The sequence below is a fragment of the Macaca fascicularis genome, chromosome 14 (assembly GCF_037993035.2).
Source record: "Macaca fascicularis isolate 582-1 chromosome 14, T2T-MFA8v1.1".
Lineage (NCBI taxonomy): Eukaryota > Metazoa > Chordata > Mammalia > Primates > Cercopithecidae > Macaca > Macaca fascicularis.
The window spans coordinates 14,911,365-14,931,493 of NC_088388.1; the positions used below are offsets into that span (position 1 = coordinate 14,911,365).

Below are 20,129 nucleotides of genomic sequence, written 5' to 3' on the forward strand. Positions count from 1 at the left end.
TAGAAAGTGGAGACATGATTGCATGTACAAAACTGAGAACCCAGACATTCTGTATCCTAAGCCATTGTTCTTTGTTTTCTAAGATGCTGGTTTCTGCTTTGTGGTGAATTTTGCATATTGTGCCTCCAGATATTTCATCGTGATTTCTTCCTCTTGAGACTTCAGTTAAATTAGTTTACACAAATATTTGATCTGGAAACTGTTCTCTCCCTCTAGCCTGGTACTGGTTTGAATATCTTGAACAACAAGTTCTATTATGTTAAGGAAAAGTTTGATTGATTCATCCTGAAATGTTTTTTTTCCCCTTTCTAGCCCAACATATTATTTCTCTAATTATACTTATCATCAGAAAATGTGGAAGTTCAGTAACCATCAGAAATCTGAAATACAAGTCATACTTCATGGAGAATGACGCCAACAGTATTTTTCCTGTATTGCATTTATCTTTTTTTTTTTTTTTTTGTAAAACTCCTTAATTGAGGTACGATTGACATACAAAAAGCTGTATGTGTTTAATGTATAAACCTTGATGCATATAGAGAGGAACACATACTCATGAAAGTATGACCACAACCTATGTCATAAACATACTCATCACCTCCAAAAGGTTTGTCTTCTCTATTTTTTATCTTTATTGTGCGTATGTATGTTTGTGTTTGATAAGACCATTTAACATGAGATCTGCCGTCTTTCTTTCCAAATTAGCAGGAGACCTGCCTCTGATGCTGCTGAGGCACTTTAAAAATCACTATATAGAAAAAGTGGATGCTGTAAAACTGGACATCAGCAAAACGTCAGAATGGGACTTTCTAGCACTTATCCTCATACAGAAACATCAATTTAACCTACTAGCTGTGCAATTTAACTACTATCCTGTGAAATACCTTCACAGGAGCTAAGTAAACCAGGTGAAATGTTACAGAATCTTTGTGTAGCAGAGAAATAAGGAAAGATGAATTGAAGAGCATAGAAAGAACAATTTCACATTACCTGTGTCACCCCTCCCACAACACCAGGCAGCAGAGCACAGACAGAGGCAATCTTTGTGTGGAAGAAGAAAAAGGAAGTGGGCACTGAACTTTGCCTTGGACTCCAACACAGAGCCTGCTTCAGTAAAATCCAGTAATAGGTATGCCCCTATGGCCCCAAACTCTAGGCTGGTACCTGCAATCTAAGCCAGAGCAGATCCCATAGCCCAGGCTCCAGGCTTGCCTGGTGGACTTGGGTTTTGGGTATATACTAATGTCAGGTCTACCCCAGTGCCTTAGGTATCAGATTGTCCCTGGACCAGGGCAGCCACAGTGACTCCAGGCTCCAGACTACTCCCAGGACCAGGCTTGCCTCCACAATTCCAGGTTTCAGACGTACCCAAGGACCAGGCTGGCCTCTGCAACTTTAGTCATCAGGCCAGTGTCCATAGATCCAAGCTATAGGCTGGCCCCTGTGGATACAGGATCTAGGACAGTGTAGCACCAGGCTAGCCCCAGCGGTCGAAGGCCCCAAGTCGACCCTAGGTTTCAGACCAGCCCAGAACTAGACTGTCTCACACAAATCCAGGATTCAGGCACACCCCAGTTCAAGGTTGGCAGCCCTAGACCTATCCCTTAGCCAGGTATCTGGCAAGCCTTGACAGATCCATGCTCCAGGCCTGCCTAGGGCTAAGGGAGTTTCTGCCACCCCACTCTCCAGGCTAGTTCCTTGATCCCATGCTCCAGCAGACCCAGGGTCCAGGCCCTTCACAGTTGACTCCAGTATTGGGCTGGTGCCTACAGACCCAGTATCTAGGACTGCCTCTGTGGACCTACGTTCCAGTATACTTCCTACAGCCCTAGGACCCAGACAGTCTTTGTAGAGCTAGTCTCCATGCCAGCTTCTGAAGACCTTGGTTCTAGGCCAGATCTTACATACCCAGCCTCCAGGCCATTGCCCAGACTGTAGGCCAGCCCCTGTGGCTACAGGCACCAGTCTAGCACCTATGGTCTCAGGCTCTAGACTGGCCCCACCTGACCCCAGCGCTAGGCCAGCTTCAGGCTCCAGGATGGGTTTTGTGACCCAGGATCCAATATACTCAGGTCCTAGCTATGCTCTAAGCATACCCAGGTAAAGGCCGACTTCACTAGACTCTGATGCTAGGCTGACCATCTTGGACCATGGCTCTACGACCATCTCTGAAGACTCAGGCTCCAGGTCAGCCCCTGTCTACCAAGATCCCAGGCCCATTTCTCCAGATTCAGGCTCCAGTCCTATACCAGTACCAGGCCAGTCCCCATGGACTCAGATTCCAGGCTCATCCCAGCAGACTCAGACACTAGGCCCATCCCAAAACCTGGCCAGCCGCTGTAGGCACAGGCTCAATGCCCACCTCATAGCCATGTTAGACCCTGTGGACCCAGGCTTCAGTCCAGCACCTATTGGTACAGCCTCTATACCTGCCCTTATAGACATAGGCTTTATGTTCATCCCCCATACCCAGTGAAAGGATCCACCCCAGTGGATCCAAGCTTCAGGCCCAACTGTACAGACCCAGGAACCAGGCCTACCACATGCTGACACAGGCCCCAGGCCAGCCTGCCTGAGCACTTTGGCAACAAGTTCACCTACAGACCACAATGGACACCCTACCAACAACTGCTGAATGACTGGGAAAGGGATTTTCCAGACAAAGCCACTAGGCAAGGACTAGAATAAGTTTCTTGTTTTTCAAATGTGCAGACACTAATGCACAGTCTAAAAATCAAGATCAAGAACAGAGAAAAAAATGATACCACCAAAGGAAACAAATAGTAACCAATAGCTGACCCTAAAGAAATAAAGGTTTATGAACTGTCTGACAATGAATTTAAAATAATTATCTTTAAAAAGCTCAGTGAGCTACAAGAGAACACAGATAGATGACTAAAAAGAATCAGAAAAATTATACATGAATAAACTTAGAAGGAAATTATTGTGAAGCCTGAAGTATTGGATCTAATCTATATAAATAGAGGCATAAGCCTGGAGGGAATAAAATCATGAGGGACAGCTGGGCTTGGATCATTTAGTAGGTAGGTGTAATGGAATGAGCTGAGGTTTTAGGAATAGTGATTTCCTTTTGCTATTGGTGCTCTCCCATCACCTCATGTTTTCAAATATTTATTGCCCAAATCTATCTCTGCAGCAACGACCTGTCATCTATAGTTTGTGGCCTTTTTGACATCTACTCTTGGATATGTCAGAGGCATTTCACACTTAGGCATTTCACACTTAGCCCCTTCAAAACCAGAGTCATCAAATTTAATTGTGTCCTTCTTTCTGTGTTCCTGAATCTGACAATTGTGTCATTACCCATTTGACTACTCAAGTTAGTATCCTGTGAATAGTTCTCAGCTTCTTCCTTTATCTCATATACTGTGTTTTTAAAAACTATAAAACATTTTCTACATGCAAAAGCAGTTTATGACACCCTATATTTCATATACTAAACATCCATGTATTTCCTTCCCACCTTAAGAAATAGAACACTACAAATCGTTAGAGGTGTACAGTGTGTCCCTCCTTCATCTTATCTCCCTTCCTCATTCTCATGGACAACCACTAAATCGAAATTTGTTTTAAAATTATTAGTGTCTTACACTTATTTAGGGACATATACATATGTTGTAAGATTATAAATAGCAAACTTTTAGTTTTGCTTGTTTTGATTTTATATAAACACATCCAGCTGAATGTCTTCTTCTGTAATTTGCATTACTTTTTTGAGGTTTATTGTAGTTGATGAAATTGTGTATCCACTTTTACAGTTAGAGAGAATTCACTGAAGAAATCAACTGCTTATGCACATTCTGGGGATTTCTACTAAAAGCAGTGACAAGTTTTGCTATGAATTTCCTTGAATATGTTTCCTGGTACACATGTGCAAGGGTATCTCTCAAGTGTAGACTTAGAAGAGGTAATGGACAACTTCAGAAATAGATTTGAGCAATGAATATTTGAAAACATGAGGCAATAGGAGAACAACAAGAGAAAACGAAAATGCGTAATCTCCCTTATTATAATAGATATTGCCATATTATTTTACAAAATTGTTGTACCACCGTGCACTTCCACCAGTGAGAAATGAAAGTTCTCATTATTCTACATCTTCATCAAAGCTTGGTATTATCCATATTTTAATGTTTGCCAATCGTGTGGGTGTGAAATAGCATGCTATTGAGGGTTTAAACAGTAGTTTCCTAATTACTAATGGGATTGAACCCTTTTTCACACTTCATTCTCTAAAATAGTTGTTTATATCTTTTGTTCATTTTTCTTTTTTCCTTCTTTTTTTTTTTTTTTTGACGCAGTCTCCGCTGTCACCCGGGCTGGAGTGCAGTGGCGTGGTCTTGGCTCACTGCAACCTCCACCTCTTGGGTTCAAGCGATTCTCCTGCCTCAGCCTTATGAGTAGCTAGGAATACAGGCACACATCACCAGGTCTGGCTAATTTTTGTTTTTTGTTTTTTTTTTTTTTTTGTAGAGACGGGGTTTCAACATATTGGATGCGCTGGTCTGGAACTCCTGACCTCCTGATCCACTGGCCTCTGCCTCCTAAAGTTTTGTTCATTTTTCTTCTGGATTATTTTTCTTTTCATTATTAACTCTAGAAGTATTTTAATATTGTAGACATAAATTGCTTATTCATGATATGTGTTAAACATGTATTCTGAGTTTCTTCTTGATTTTTCATTCTCCGGTGTCATAAAGAACAGGAGTTGTTAACTTTAATTTTGTCAAGTTCATTAATCTTTTTATACCATTAGAAAACCTTTCATAATATATATATATATTTTTCTTTCTTCCAAAAGTTGTGAAGGTTTGCTTTTACCATTCAAGTTTATAATTGGGAACTATTTTTTGTATATAGCTAGAAGTAGGTATCACTTTCTATTTTTTGTATATGGATAACAAATTACTCCAGGGATGCTGACTGAATTGTTCATTCTTTCTCCGCATATCCCTACTGCATGTTTTGCCACGTAAGACTGTTATGGGTTGAAATGTGTCCCCTCAAAATTCACATGTCATAGTCCTAACCCTTACTACCTCAAAATGTGACCTTATTTGGATATACGGTTCTTGTTGATATATTTAAAGTGAGGTCACACTGCAGTAGGATGGGTCTATAATCCAGTACCCTGATATCCTTAGAAAAGAGGAAAATTTAGACATAGAGACACACACAGAGGAAGGATGATGTAAAGACCCATAGAAAAATCATGGCCAACTTCAAGCCAAGGAGAGAGTCCTGGAACAGATCTTTCCCTCATGGCCCTAACAGGTCACCAACTCTGATGACATCTTGACCTTGGGCTTTGAACCTCCAGAACCGTGAGATAATGCATTTCTGTTGTTTAGGCCATACAGCCTGTGGTAATTTATTACCCCTAAGAGACTGTCAAGTCTGGATTTCATGATCTAATCACCCAACAAAGCCCCATCTCTTCATGCCACCACTTTGGAGATTAGGATTTAAACATATGAATTGTGGGGCATGCAAAAGATTCACACCATAGCACAAACTAATACAAAGATACTTTCATTTAATTTGTGAGTCTGTTTCTACTCTCTCTGTTCTGTTCCAATGGTATATTTTTTCTGTATATTCACCAAATACTGTCTTAATTTTGAGTTTTCCTAGTCATTAGCATATCTTAACATTGATTTATGTCTCATTTTCATGTCTTTAACAAAATAATTTTCTCCATAAATGGTTAAATCATTTTTACATTTATTTCTAGGTAAATAATGTTTTTTATTTTAGCCATTATAAAATAATTCTGGGGGTATTACATTTTGTGATATTACTGACTAAGCTAAATTCATTGTTTTGGAAATATCAACTTTAAACCTAGCCAATTTACCACACTACAATCATTCTAATATTTTCTCTATAAATCTTGTTAGTTTCAAAAATAGATGATGATGTCATCTATGGATATTTCATGAATGTGCTTTGTTCCCTTCTTTTCAATCTTCAAATATTATCTTTTACTAATTTTTCTTATCACACAGCATTGGCTAAAATAAATTTTATTTATCAGTAAATAAAGGCAGTAGTAGTGAGCACTCCTCTATTCTCCCTCATTGTAAAGGAAATACTTATACCGATTCACTATTTAACATGATGTTCCCTGTGAGATTTTTGAAGTTGCCCTTAATCTGGCTAAGAAGCCTTCTGGTATGCTTATATTTATATATTTGATAGTTATAGGGGCAGCCAAGATAAAGTAAGCCATTTATAGCCCATTAATTCTACCAATTAAAGCTAAATCCTTTGGGAAAATAAAAGCAGCATCCTGAACATCTACTCTGGCCACTGTGGAATAACACAGAACTAATTTATACTCCTGCCTGAAAATCCTGGAGAAATGGACAAAATGTACTAAATGGTTTTCAATATACTGAGAATTAGTCAAAGAAGGACAGTTATCCTTGAGAAACAGAGAAACAATGATGCAAACTCTATGACTTCCCCAGCTTACTGCCTGAAGAGAGGCTCTAGGCCATGGTGCAGAGAAAAGAATCCAGGCAAACCTCAGTAGCAACTGAGTTGAGGAAAAGGAACTGAGCTCTGGGGAGCCAATGGGTTTAGCTTTCGAAGGCAGGAGAGGACTGTACAGAGAGGGTCCCCATGAATCTTCATATGAGTAGTGATCTGCACATGCATGTGAGGAAATCACCTAAGTCAGGGAAATCAGCTACCCAAAAAGATTAGAAGGAACAATCCCTGGAGATCTTACAGGGCTGGGAATAGTTGCTGTTCCCACCAGACCTTGGGAAAACATCATAATTCCTGCGGCATTGAGTACAATACTGAAAAGAACATTGCCTCAGCAATAGGGAAATATTAGCTCTATAATATACAGGCAAAACATTACAAGAAAAGAAAACTACAGGCCAATATAAACATAAATGCAAGATCTAATAGGTAAATACCAGGAATGCAAGATTGGTTTAACTTTTGAAAAATATATCACTGTAATAAGCCAATTAGAAAAATTAAAATTTCTATATGTACATAGAATCATCTCAACAGACATAGAAAAAGCATCTGGTAAGCCTGACATCTATTTCTAACAATGTCAGCAACCTAGGAATAAAAGGAAACTTCTTCAATCTCATGAAGATCACTTATGAAAAATTACAGGTAACATCATACTTAATGGTATCGGCATTCCCAAGACTAGAAAAAAGGCAAGAATGTCTGCTCCAGCAGATTCTATTCACCATTGGGCTGCATTGTTGGGATTCACTCAGGAGGATGACAGAAATATTAAAGGGAAATATTAGGGAAAGTTATAGGCAATAGTCACAAACCTTTTTGGAAGACCAAAAGGTTATATTGCTCGTAATAATTGAACAGGCTGAAAGCAGCCGGTTTTTACCTTAGAGCATTAGGTCATAGGGTAAATACTAGGAAAAATAGAGGCTTCCCCAGTTAAGTCTGTTTACTCTACCTCCATTAACTAACCTGTGAGCCAGATGGCCCTTTCAGGGGGAGGTTGACCAAGGTTATTGCCCCCTAATGGTATTTGCTTTACACCAGGGCACCTGGGCTTTAATCACTAGTAGAACTACTTTATTCACCATGTTAATTATCCACAAGTGTGGATAATTATGACTCAAGTCATAGGATCATGGCAACACCTGGTGGCACACTTGTCCAGGCAACTAGATTCTGTGGCACTTGGATGGCCTCCCTGTTTCAAGGTGCTAGCTGCCACCATCCTACTGGTGCAAGAAGCAAATAAACTGACTTTCGGACAGCAACTGACAATCTGGGTAACACACTCAGTTATAACTTTGATGGACCAAAGGGGGAACCACTGGTTATCAAATCCGAAAATGACTCCATACCAAGGGCTCCTACGTGAAAATCCCAGCTTAACTTTAGAGACTGTGAACACCCTAAACCCGCCTTCCTTGATCCCCGTTGAGTCAGTGCCAGGAGGCCACCTTGATTGCTGTGTGGATGTGCTAGATGAGGTGTCCTCAAGCAGTAGAGATTTGACAGATTGACCTCTTGGGGACCTGCACATTGAGTATTTTACTGATGGGAGCAGTTTTATACTAGAGGGGGTCTGCCAAGCGGGGCATGCAGTGGTGACTTTGGACTCAGTAGTATAGGTGAAGTCTTTGCCTACAGGAACTTCTGATCAGAAGGCAGAGCTGATAGCTCTGACAAGAGCTCTCTGGCTAGCAAAAGACCAAAGAGCAAATATTTACACAGATTCCAAATATCCTTTTGCCTCTTTGCAGGTTCATGGGAGATTTGCAAAGAAAGAGGACTCTTAACTGCAGGAGAAGAGGAAAGAAAATACAAGGAAGAAATTCTACAGCTCTTGGATGCTGTATGGGTCCTGAAACAGGTGGCAGTAATGCACTGCAAAGGGCACCCAAAAGCAGGAACACTAGAAGCAAAAGGAAACAGGAAGGCAGACAAAGTGGCACAATGGGCAGCAATGGCATCTCTGCCTTCTAGAGCAGAAGCGTTAGCTATGCCTCTCCTCCCGAAGATCCCCCTCCTGGAGACCACAAGCTACACTTCAAATGAAAGAACCTGGTTTGCCCCGGAGACTGGGAATTACATTAGAGGAGGATGGTGACAATTCTCCGATGGGAGGCTAGCCGTACCTGAAATGGTGGCCCCCAGGTTTGTGAAACAGTTCCAACAAGGAACTCGTACGAAAACAATGGCACTAGAAAAATTGCTAAGACGCCATTGCTATGTGCCACAGCTCACTGCCATTACCTGAGGACTTTGTGAACAATATCTAACATGTGCCAAGAACAACCCTCAGCACAGGCCTACCCAGCCCCCGGGAATTCTGGAGATGGGAGCCACATCCTGTGAAACTTTGTTTCTGGATTTTAACGAGCTGCCTTGAGCAGAGGGCTCTCGGTACGTGTTGGTGTTCATTTGCACCTTTTTGGGGTGGGTTGAGGCTTTCCTGACCTGGATAGAGAAGGCACGAGAGGTAACCAAGGTGTTGTTAAAAGACCTTATTTCCAGATTTGGACTAACCCTTACTCTGGGGTCAGAAAATGGACCAGCGTTTATGGCTGAAATAGTTGAGGACTTCACTTGGCTTTAACAAACCTGCACGTTATCCACATGTACCCTAGAACTTAAAGTATAATAAAAAATAAAAATAAAAAATAAAGAAAGAAAGAAAAAAATAAATAAAGTGGAAGCTACACACAGCCTAGTGGCTGCAGAGCTTAGGAAAAGTGAAGTGTACGAACTGGACACTCAGGCAGCTGCTGAAGAAACTTTGTCGGGAAACTCATCTGAGGTGGGATCAGGTCTTGCCCATGGTGCTCCTCCGAGTCAGGTGCACTCTCACCAAACAAACTGGGTATTCGTCCTATGAGATCTTATTTGGCCGGCAAACCCCAATTATAAGTCACATTATAGGTGATCTCCATGAGCTAGGAGAACTAACCTTTAAGGAGGCAAATGCGGGTTTAGGTATGGCCATGCAAAAACTGCATGGCTGGGCATGGGAAAGAATGCTAAATTGGAAAACATTTTCCTCCCGCTGTGGTGAGACTCTCGTAAGACTTGGATAAAGTGCCCAGCAGACTGTCGCATCTGGCATACAAAAGTCCCAATAACTTATTATCTTGACCATTCAGTTTCCAGGGGGCTGTAAGTCTGGGGGCCCCTAATGGAGACGTGACTACATCTGTGCAGATATTTTGTCTGGGGAGGGAGATTCTAGTGCTGGAAGTTTGTCCTTTGAGGAATTCAGGGAGTGTGGAGGAAGCAAGGGTTTCTGGTCAAAGGGGCAAGACAGTGCAGACACACTCCAGAAACCCAGAGGTAATAGCAGAAAGTCTGCTAGGAGGAGCCACTCACAGTTTACTGGACAATCTTCAAGCTGCATGATGCCAGGATGGCTAACCTTCTCGATCACTCGTGCCTTGTACTTGTGGTCTTTCTAGTTCTTGCCTTGTTTGCTGGCCTTGAAGAGAGTAGTGTACCAGTCCCATTGCTCCTTCAAACCCCCATTCCCTGATCTGCCTTCATCCACCAGCTTTGTGTATTCTCCCAGGTGCCCTGCAGCAAAAGAAATTAAACAAGACCAAAATAAATGGAGAAATATACCTTGTTCAGGATTGGAAGACTCAACAATGATAAGATGCTAATCATCCACTATTGAGTTAACTATTTTTACACAATAAACACACAGTTTACACAAACACACAAACTTTGATCCAGGTATTGCACCACACAAAAAAATAAAAATAAAACTTAAAATCAATTGTAGACTTAAACCTAAAACTATACAACTTCTAGAAGAAAACTTAGAAATGATTTTTGTGATCTTAGATTTAGCAGAATTCTCTGATATAAAAAACAAAAGCATGATCCACAAAGAGAAATATAGAGAAATGAACTTCATCAAAATTGTAAACTTTTCCCTCCCTCCCAAAACAGGACTAAGGGGATGAAAGAACAATCACTCCTGTGGGGAGTTGTAAAAAAGTAGATATACCTTTGAAACTTCAGGTCTAGTCCTCTGGTCATCTCCTGTGGCACTAAATGACTTGTTTTCTTCAGTCTTCATGGAATTCATGATGAGTTCAAAGAGAATATAACTAATGTCTACTAGTGGATAAGATGGAGAAACAAGGATTGAGTTTATTCTGCCACATGGAATGTCTAAAAAAACAAAAACAGACAAGATCTATGAAATAACAACTTTCAATCATTGGACATCAGGCTGTGTTTGACCTCATCTCTGATCTGAGAAGAAAATCATATGAGGTAACCCCTATGGCTATCTAGCTTCCTGTATGGAGTTTGCAAGGCATATCTTAGGAAGGAGAAACAGGCAGAGTCTAGCAGTTTCCCTGATGGAGAAGACAAGCTGAGAGTTTGGGGAGGCCAAGATGACTGGAGCTTGTATGGCAGAGTACTAGGGAGAAGGGAGCCACAGGAGCATGCAGTATCAGAGATTTGCAGTGGGTATCCCTTGAGATTTCAGCTTGGTCAATGCATTAGTGGAATGAAACTGTTGAAAAGGAACAGGAAAAAGAAGTACCCAAAAGGAACAGATGTAACAATTTCTGAGGCTTATACAGGACTGGGAATAGTTTCAGTTCACAAAAATCTGACTAGAAAACGTCACAATTCATGAAGTATCAGGGAGACACCTCTGAAAGGTATTTCTTCCATAGTCAGACAAAATTAGCACTAGTTCTGCTCCCACCTGACAAATAAAAGCAAACTTTGAAATTACAAAATGGTTTCCATGTAAAATATCAAGGTACTAGAACAAAGCTCAAGAATATTGATGGGAATGTAAAACTTTCTGGCACCCAAAGTTGTGAAATTAACAAAGCTTGATAACTAATCAAAAAATCAGCAACCACTTAAAAAGTGGATAAATATGACCTATAATGACTGGAAACATCAGTGAATAGAGACAGATCCAGAAGTGAGAGAGATGACAGAACTAGTAGTCAGAAATATTAAAAGTCATTACCTTGAATTTCTTGCCAAAATGGAGTAACAGGGACTGGATTTCCCCCTAGTCTGAAAACAAAGGGAAACAAAAATTGGCAAAATATATGAAACAATGCTTTGCAAGGAACTGGACATCATTCAGGTAAAGACAGTGTCAATTGAAATGCATCCTATAATCCACTGTAGCAGGCTACCTTGAGGGATTCCAGGCCAGTGTCGCAGGTAAGGGCAGGAAGACAAAGCTAGTTGGAATTCCAGATTTGAGGAGACAAAGCTGAGAGACCAGGGTGACAAGAGGTCACAGGTCACAGATATGGTGGGAGACCTGCACAGAGAGGGAACTCCAGATATATGAAGAGGGTTGCCCTAAAGCTTCCAGCTGTGTACTAATCAGAGTAGCAGCTGAGAAAACTTCCCAAGGCCAGGAAAGAACCACCCTAAAACTGTCATAGTCTAACTTTCCTCCAGCCCTCTCCCTGTAACCCTTTTAGGGATCCCCGTTTTCTCATTTCTAGATTAAGGACTTTGGCTCAGATCAAACTTGTATTGTTCGTGTGAATTGGTTCCTCTGAGCTTTTTAAAAAGGATTCCAGATCCCACCCTCACAGACTCTGATTCTGTATGTCGGGGTGTGGCTGTGGAATCTGCACTTTTACCTGCCTCACCCTGCAACTCCCCTCTCAAACGCGCACCACATTGTTTGAACAGCTGCTGCCTCTGTCACCGCAGGATGACCTCAATGCTTTCCTAAAGCCCCAGAACCTATGAAGGTCACCTGTGCTTGAAGCTGTGCTTGCTTATAGAAACAGACTGGATGTCAGTAACAACCATGCTACAAGATGGGAAAGGAACTTAGAAGCGCTACCCTAATCTGAATCCTTGCTAATTACCATACCTAAATCTCTGCCTCGGGGAGAAATGCAGCTTGCTAGGCACATGTAGTGTTGGGGTGCAACAGGAAATATAAGACTGCCACACTCAGCTCTTTCTGGAAAGCCCCATCTCTTTCCCGGAATCCTTGCTCTCCAACTAAAAGACCTTAAGGCCCTAAAAGACCTTAAGAAGCACCTCCACACTACACCCCAGGCACTTTGAGCAGGTGCTCCCCTACTCTATTCTTTGATCAGTGAATAGCTTCTGCTCTACTTAACCGAACCTGGTCTCCTTCAATGCGCACGAACAGCACCGGGCAGGGAAAGGACCCACCAGGGTCAAATGACCCTCTTGAGATTCCGGAAAACCCAGACGATCTCCAGGTATCTTTCCAGGAGTAAAACTCTTGGCCTTTGAAGCTGAGAAAGGGGGAGGGGAATTATCACAATGGGCAGCTGTCCAGCTTCCCATCCAAAACCTCTCTGACTTTGGGCTGAGGTCCTTCTCTACTGCCCTGGTCAGCCATCCCCCTAAGAACTCCCGGTCCGACCCAGGAAAAGAAAAACCACTCACAGAACCGGAGAATCTGTCCACAGAGTGCACATGCCGGTGCCCGCCGCTCTGGATTCACAGGTGCTGGGAAGACAGCTCTGATGTTTCTCTCAGCTGAACTTTTCCCGCCTGGAAGGGCACGCCCTCGAGCGGGAGGAGCCTGGAGAGGGACGCTCTCGCTGGCCAAAGGACGAAGAGTCTCTGGAGGCTGTTTTTCTCTCATTGGATGTAAATGACTCATCTGTCATTCACCTGGAAGCCAATTAACGTCGCTCCAGATAGTGACGGAAGCAACCGGAAGGGATGAGAGGGCGGGCCTGCGCGCGGGTGGGTGTGTCGGAAGGCCAGGCTGAGGGAAATACTTGCCCACCCTCCCTATTTGTCTGGAAAACTAAGCAATCAGCGCCCTGCTGCTTCCTACTCATGGGTGTCCCCTGTCTCCCGTTGGAGGCCAAGGAGGAGCTGCGGGCAGCTGGGCAGGAATGGGAGGCGCCTGGCGGTTTCGCGCTTTCCCCGACTTTGGATTGCGAGCGGGAGCAGCGCGCTGGCGGGAGCTGCAGGTCGAACAGCCCACCAAGGTGCTTCGGTGTGTGGCCATTGCTGCTGGTCTGCCGCTGCGGGGTGGACAGCGGTGGCGGGAAGAGCATCCAGGCGGGGTCCGTTGGCAGCAGCAGAGAGAGAGCTCCACCCGGATGATGCAGAGGCCCAGCTTCCAGTGGACTACAAGTCTCAGAGCAGGCTGCACCCGTGTCTGCGTGAAGTCTACAGATAGTTGGCCTGCTCCGCAAATGAGCTAATTTCGTGGAGGGGCTGGCGAACACGGACAATGCCAGCCTGGAGGAGGAAGCAGCCAACAATGCTTAGGCCTGGTTTTCAGGAGGCTCATTACTGAGTGCGGAACTTTTCCCTTAGGATGAAGACTCCACAGTTGGGTATCCCCAAACTGATAATCAAAGAAGTGCTTTGCATGGGGCTTGAGAAAACATCTTACTATTTAATAATAGAACGTCTTACTGTCTAAGAAGCTGAATAGCATGAGATGCCTTCAGTATCGGGTGTTATTTTTGAGAAGTTGGTCAAAGAAGGGGAGAAGATGGTTGATTAAGGGGGGATGGTGACAATTATTTTGTAACTCATAGAAGGACAGATGTTTATGTAAAAGTTGATAGTTTTTGTGGAATAATCATGAGCATGTTTCTGAACTTAACGTAAAATCTAGGGAGAGCCCTAAAATCACTTCTTAAATTACATGGGTCTTGTGGTGTTTGGAAATAGCAAACTTTGGAAGTGTACTTGTAAAAAGAATGTCATACAGAAAAAGAGAAGAGGAAACCTAATGACGGCTTTCTCAAATCGCTGTTATTCTTGTATCTGAAAGCAGTACACGTGACTGGCACCAATATTCATCGAAGAGTAAATCATTGCAGAAGGAGACTTAATCTACTTTTCATTATAGAATCTGGAAGAAAAAAATCTATGAAAAGCAAGAGGTGCTAGAGAATGGTGGTGTCGAAAGTGACTGACATCACTGGAGGTAGAGAATTTGCTCTGGAAAAATGGGCTCCTGAGGGAGGAGCATCTACACATTTCATTAGCATGAAGCACCTGGTTGGCCATATGAAGAAGTCTGGATATTGTTATAAATGTGAAATAAATTATAAATGGAGGATTTGAAGCAAGGGAGTAATACACCCTGACATTTATTTTATTTTATTTTTTATTATTATACTTTAAGTTCTAGGGTACATGTGCACAATGTTCACATTTGTTACATATGTATACATGTGCCATGTTGGTGTGCTGCACCCATTAACTCATCATTTGCATTAGGTATATCTCCTAAACCTATCCCTGCCTCCTCCCCCCACCCCATGACAGGCCCCAGTGTGTGATGTTCCCCAACCCGTGTCCAAGAGTTCTCATTGTTCAGTTCCCACCTATGAGTGAAAACATGCAGTGTTTGGTTTTCCGTCCTTGCAATAGTTCGCTCAGAATGATGGTTTCCGGTTTCATCCATGTCCTACAAAGGACATGAACTCATCCTTTTCTATGGCTGCGTAGTATTCCATGGTGTATATGTGCCACATTTTCTTAATCCAGTCTATCATTGATGGACATTTGGGTTGGTTCCAAGTTTTCACTATTGTGAATAATGTCACAATAAACGTATGTGTTCATGTGTCTTTATAGCAGCATGATTTATAATCGTTTGGGTATGTACCCAGTAATGGGATGGCTGGCTCAAATGGGACTTCTAGTTCTAGAACCTTGAGGAATCGCCACACTGTCTTCCAGAATGGTTGAACTAGTTTACAGTCCCACCAACAGTGTAAAAGTGTTCCTGTTTCTCCACATCCTTTCCAGCACCTGTTGTTTCCTGACTTTTTAGTGATTGCCATTCTAACAGGTGTGAGATGGTATCTCATTGTGGTTTTGATTTGCATTTCTCTGGTGGCTAGTGATGATGAGCATTTTTTCGTGTTTCTGTTGGCTGCATAAATGTCTTCTTTTGAGAAGTGTCTGTTCATATTCTTTGCCCAATTTTTGTTGGCATTGTTTGATTTTTTTCTTGTAAATTTGTTTAAGTTTTTTGTAGATTCTGGATATTAGCCCTTTGTCAGATAGGTAGTTGTGAAAATTGTCTCCCATTCTGTAGGTTGCCTGTTCACTCTGATAATAGTTTGGTTTCCTGTGCAGAAGCTCTTTAGTTTAATTAGATCCCATTTGTCAATTTTGGCTTTTGTTGCCATTGCTTTTGGTGTTTTAGTCATGAAGTCCTTGCACATGCCTATGTCCTGAATAGAATTGCCTAGGTTTTCTTCTAGGGTTTTTATGGTTTTAGGTCTAACACTTAAGTCTTTAATCCATCTTGAATTAATTTTTGTATAAGATGTAAGGAAGGGATCCAGTTTCAACATTCTACATATGGCTAGCCAGTTTTCCCAGCACCATTCATTAAATAGGGAATCCTTTCCCTATTTCTTGTTTTTGTCAGGTTTGTCAAAGGTCAGATGGTTGAAGATGTGTGGTATTATTTCTGAGGGCTCTGTTCTGTTCCATTGATCTATGCCAGTACCATGCTGTTTTGGTTACTGCAGCCTTGTAGTATAGTCTGAAATCAGGTAGCATGATGCCTCCAGCTTTGTTCTTTTGGCTTAAGATTGTCTTGGCAATGCAGGCTCTTTTTTGTTGCCATATGAATTTTAAAGTAGCTTTTTTCCAATTCTGTGAAGAAAGTCATTGGTAGCTTGATGGCTATGGCATTGAATCTATAAATTACCTTGGGCAGTTTGGCCATTTTCTCGATATTGCTTCTTCCTATCTATGAACATGGAATGTTCTTCCATTTGCTGTGTCCTCTTTTATTTCATTGATCAGTGGTTCATAGTTCTCCTTGAAGAGGTCCTTCACATCCCTTGTAAGCTGCATTCCTAGGTATTTTATTCTCTTTGATGCAATTGTGAATGGGAGTTCACTCATGAGTTGGCTCTCTGTCTGTTATTGATGTATAGGAATGCTTGTAATTATTGCACATTGATTTTGTATCCTGAGACTTTGCTGAAGTTGCTTATCAGCTTAAGGAGATTTTGGGCTGAGACTATGGGGATTTCTCAGTATACAATCATGTCATCTGCAAACAGGGACTTCCCTGTTTGACTTCCTCCTTTCCTGATTGAATACCCTTTATTTCTTTCCCCTGCCTGATTGCCCTGGCCAGAATTTCTAGCACTATGTTGAATAGGAGTGGTGAGAGAGGGCATCCCTGTCTTGTGCCAGATTTTAAGGGGAATGCTTCCTGTTTTTGCCCATTCAGTATGATATTGGCTGTGGGTTTGTCATAAACAGCTCTTATTATTTTGAGACATGTCCCATCAATACTGAATTTATTGAGAGTTTTTAGCATGAAGGGCTGTTGAATTTTGTGGAAGGTTTTTTCTGCATCTGTTGAGATAATCATGTGGTTTTGTCTTTGGTTCTGTTTAAATGATGGATTACATTTATTGATTTGCATATGTTGAACCAGCCTTGCATCCCATGGAGGAAGCCAACTTGATCGTGGTGGATAAGCTTTTTGATGTGCTGCTGGATTTGGTTTGCCAGTATTTTACTGAAGATTTTTGCATCGATGTTCATCAGGGATATTGGTCTAAATTTCTCTTTTTTTGGTGTGTCTCTGCCAGGCTTTGGTATCAGGATGATGCTGGCCTCATAAAATGAGTTAGGGAGGATTCCCTCTTTTTGTATTGATTGGAATAGTTTCAGAAGGAATGGTGCCAGCTCCTCTTTGTACCCCTGGTAGAATTCAGCTGTGAATTCATCTTGTCCTGGATTTTTTTGTTTGGTAGGCTATTAATTATCTCCTCAATTTCAGAGCCTGCTATTGGTCTATTCAGGGATTCAAATTCTTCCTGGTTTAGTCTTGGGAGGGAGTATGTGTCCAGGAATTTATCCATTTCTTCTAGATTTTCTAGTTTATTTGCTTAGAGGTGTTTATAGTATTCTCTGATGGTAGTTTGTATTTCTGTGGGGTCAGTGGTGATATCCCGTTTATCATTTTTTATTGCATTTATTTGATTCTTATCTCTTTTCTTCTTTATTAGTCTGGCTAACGGTCTATCTATTTTGCTGATCTTTTCAAAAAACTAGCTCCTGGATTCATTGATTTTTTGAAGGATTTTTTGTGTCTCTATCTCTTTCAGTTCTGCTCTGATCTTAGTTGTTTCTTGCCTTCTGCTAGCTTTTGAATGTGTTTGCTCTTGCTTCTCTAGTTCTTAATTGTGATGTTAGGGTGTCGATTTTAGATCTTTCCTGCTTTCTCTTGTGGGTATTTAGTGCTATAAATTTTCCTCTACACAGTGCTTTAAATGTGTCCCAGAGATTCTGGTATGTTGTGTCTTTGTTCTCATTGGTTTCAAAGAACATCTTTATTTCTGCCTTCATTTCATTATGTACCCAGTAGTCATTCAGCGGCAGGTTGTTCAGTTTCCATGTAGTTGAGCAGTTTTGAGTGAGTTTCTTAATCCCGAGTTCTAGTTTGATTGCACTGTGGTCTAAGAGACAGTTTGTTATAATTTCCATTCTTTTACATTTGCTGATGAGTTCTTTACTTCGAACTTTGTGGACAATTTTGGAATAAGTGCGATTTGGTTTGCTTTGGAGTGCTTTACTTCCAACTATGTGGTCAAGGTTGAATGAGTGTGATGTGGTGCTGAGAAGAATGTATATTCTGTTGATTTGGGGTGGAGAGTTCTGTAGATGTCTATTAGGTCTGTTTGGTCCAGAGTTTAGTTCAATTCCTGGATATCCTTGTTAACTTTCTGTCTTGTTGATCTGTCTAATGTTGACAGTGGGGTGTTAACATCTCCCATTATTATTGTGTGGGAGTCCAAGTCTCTTTTTAGGTCTCTAAGGACTTGCTTTGTGAATCTGTGTGCTCCTCTATTGGGTGCATATATATTTAGGATAGTTAGCTCTTCTTGTTGAATTGATCCCTTTACCATTATGTAATGGCCTTCTTTTTCTCTTTTGATCTTTGTTGGATTAAAGTCTGTTTTATCAGAGACTAGAATTGCAACCCCTGCTTTTTTCATTTTCCATTTGCTTGGCAGATCTTCCTCCATGCCTTTGTTTTGAGCCTGTGTGTGTCTCTGCACATGAGATGGGTCTCCTAAATACTGCACTCTGATGGGCCTTGACTCTTTATTCAATTTGCCAGTCTGTGTCTTTAAATTGGGGCATTTAGCCCATTTACATTTAAGGTTAGTATTGTTATGTGTGAATTTGATCCTGTCATTATGATGTTAGCAGGTTGTTTTGCTCGTTAGTTGATGCAGTTTCTTCCTAGCATGGACAGTCTTTACAATTTGGCACGTTTTGGCAGTGGGTGGTACTGGTTGTTCCTTTCCATGTTTACTGCTTCCTTCAGGAGCTCTTGTAAGGCAGGCCTGGTGGTGGCAAAATCTCTCAGCATTTGCTTGTCTGCAAGGGATTTTTATTTCTCCTTCACTTATGAAGCTTACTTTGGCTATGTATGAAATTCTCAGTTGAAAAATCTTTTCTTTCAGAATGTTGAATATTGGCTCCCACTCTCTTCTGGCTTGTAGAGTTTCTGCCAAGACATCTGCTGTTAGTCTGATGGGCTTACCTTTGTGTGTAACCCGACCTTTCTCTCTGGCTGCCCTAAACATTTTTTCCTTCATTTCAACTTTGGTAAATCTGACAATTATGTGTCTTGGAGTTGCTCTTGTTGAGGAGTATCTTTGTGGCATTCTCTGCATTTCCTGAATTTGAATGTTGGCCTGCCTTGCTAGGTTGTGGAAGTTCTCCTGGATAATATCCTGAAGAGTGTTTTCCAACTTGGTTCCATTCTCCCCGTCACTTTCAGGTACATCAATCAGAGATAGATTTGGTCTTCTCACATAGCCCCATATTTCTTGGAGGCTTTGTTCATTTCTTTGTGCTGCTTTTTTCTCTAAACTTCTCTTCTTGTTTCATTCATTCATTTGATCTTCAATAACTGATAGTCTTTCTTCCAGTTGATCAAATCAGCTACTGAAGCTTCTGCATGTGTCACATAGTTCTCGTGCCATGGTTTTCAGCTCCATCAGGTCATTTAAGGTCTTCTCTACACTGTTTATTCTAGTTATCCATTCATCTAATCTTTTTTCAAGGATTTTAGCTTCTTTGCGATGGGTTCAAACATCCTCCTTTAGCGCGGAGAAGTTTGTTATTACCGATCATCTGAAGCCTACTTCTGTCAACTCGTCATTCTCCATCTTGCTTTGTTCTGTTGCTGGCAAGGAGCTGCGTTTTTTTGAACGAGAAGAGGTCCTCTCGTTTTTAGAATTTTCAGCTTTTCTGCTCTGGTTTCTCCCCATCTTTGTGGTTTTACCTACCTTTGGTCTTTGATGATGGTGACGTAGAGATGGAATTTTGGTTGGATGTCCTATCTGTTTGTTAGTTTTCCTTCTAACAGTTAGGACCCTCAGCTGCAGGTCTGTTGGAGTTTGCTGGAGGTCCACTTCAGACCCTGTTTGCCTGGGTATCACCAGCAGAGGCTGCAGAACAGCAAAAACTGCAGAAAAGCAACTGTTGCTGCCTGATCCTTCCTCTGGAAGCTTTGTCTTAGAGGGGAACCCAGCTGTATGAGGTGTCAGTCGGCTCCTACTGGGAGGTGTCTCCCAGTTAGGCTACTTGGGGGTCAGGGACCC

General features: G+C 41.8%; 1 protein-coding gene and 1 long non-coding RNA gene across 7 annotated transcripts in view; one reads left to right on the plus strand and one right to left on the minus strand.

Annotated features, from left to right (window-relative positions):
• Positions 1–8,323, plus strand: part of LOC107127264 (uncharacterized) — a 31,325-nt gene extending 23,002 nt beyond the window's left edge. Inside the window, exon 3 of the long non-coding RNA XR_001484884.4 lies at positions 8,277–8,323. This is a non-coding gene — a long non-coding RNA (uncharacterized lncRNA). The remainder of the gene's footprint in view (positions 1–8,276) is intronic.
• The window catches only part of LOC102143945 (glycine N-acyltransferase-like protein 1), a 28,661-nt gene extending 15,612 nt beyond the window's left edge, over positions 1–13,049 (minus strand). For 2 of the 6 annotated variants that reach the window (XM_074013553.1, XM_065528161.2), the window contains exons 1-3: positions 12,940–13,049; positions 11,513–11,562; positions 10,520–10,632 (exon numbers count right to left, since the gene is read on the minus strand). The gene's annotated coding sequence lies outside the window, so the exon portion shown is untranslated. Of the gene's footprint in view, positions 1–9,879; positions 10,687–11,512; positions 11,563–12,939 lie in introns of all 6 variants that reach the window. The other 4 variants (XM_065528163.2, XM_065528160.2, XM_065528164.2 and 1 more) reach the window with 4 other exon arrangements.
• Between the last annotated feature and the right edge of the window lie 7,080 nt (positions 13,050–20,129).